The sequence below is a fragment of the Etheostoma spectabile genome, chromosome 8 (genome assembly GCF_008692095.1).
Source record: "Etheostoma spectabile isolate EspeVRDwgs_2016 chromosome 8, UIUC_Espe_1.0, whole genome shotgun sequence".
Lineage (NCBI taxonomy): Eukaryota > Metazoa > Chordata > Actinopteri > Perciformes > Percidae > Etheostoma > Etheostoma spectabile.
This window is the reverse complement of record NC_045740.1, coordinates 15,055,076-15,055,967: the sequence shown is the minus strand read 5'-3', so window position 1 is coordinate 15,055,967 and position 892 is coordinate 15,055,076. Positions and strand designations below refer to the sequence as shown.

The following is an 892-nucleotide window of genomic DNA, read 5'->3' as shown; positions in this document are numbered from 1 at the left end:
AAAGGGACATTTTCATGCCATGGGACCTTTAAGTACAAGTGAAATTACCCATCTGAAAAATTACTCAAATAAAAGTAATAAGTAGTTCATTTAAAAAGTATTTTAACCTTCTAACACTGTTCCAGTCAAAAATGACAGACATACACATTCCCTGTACCATAAATATGGCGTATTTCATCAGATTGCCTCAAGACAAAAGGCATTTGAACACATAAAATTAATTGTGACTACTTTCTTTGAATTTTGAGTGATTTATTCAATTTGGTAATACTTTTTTTTTGTTTAAAGTCAAAAATAACTGCCATCAGAAATGAGTGGGAAAGAGTATCATTTTCATCCAGGCCGTGAAAGACATCTCCATACACACACTCTTACAACTTTCCTGTGCTTGTGTGCACATTCTGTACAGTTCATGTTGTCATGTTACCACTTGTGCATGTGAACCCCCGAGGTTCACACACACATGCATGCAAGCACACACAGAAACACACACACCCACACCCAAACACATTATGTTCTACTGAGGTTCTCTTTACACTAAATGTTCTGTTAAAAATACTTTTTGTTCTTTTTATTGGTATTTATGTTAAAATAAGAGCAGTTGTCAGGTGAAATTTGACCGCGAAGAGTAAGTGAACGGTGGTAGAAACGGTGTTTGGTTACATTAAAAAAAACTGCAAAATGGGGCGGGGGGGATCGCTCCCATTTAGTGAAAATAAGACAAGATGTCAGCTCCCATTTCTACTGAAACAATCTCTAATCCGTCGTCGCTCGCCCGATGCACCTCCATCTCGATCTCGATCTCGATCCAGTCTAGATGCTTATTCGTCACTGTAGTGGTTCCAGGCGTGATTTTTTTTTTCTTCTTGGTTTTAGTTAGTCCAAGTTTTTT

The 892-nt window shown here is 37.4% G+C and overlaps 1 protein-coding gene across 8 annotated transcripts in view; it reads right to left on the bottom strand.

Annotated features, from left to right (window-relative positions):
- The window catches only part of LOC116693604 (transcription factor SOX-6), a 113,845-nt gene that overhangs the window by 52,400 nt on the left and 60,553 nt on the right, over positions 1-892 (bottom strand). The gene's annotated exons all lie outside the window — the stretch shown is intronic.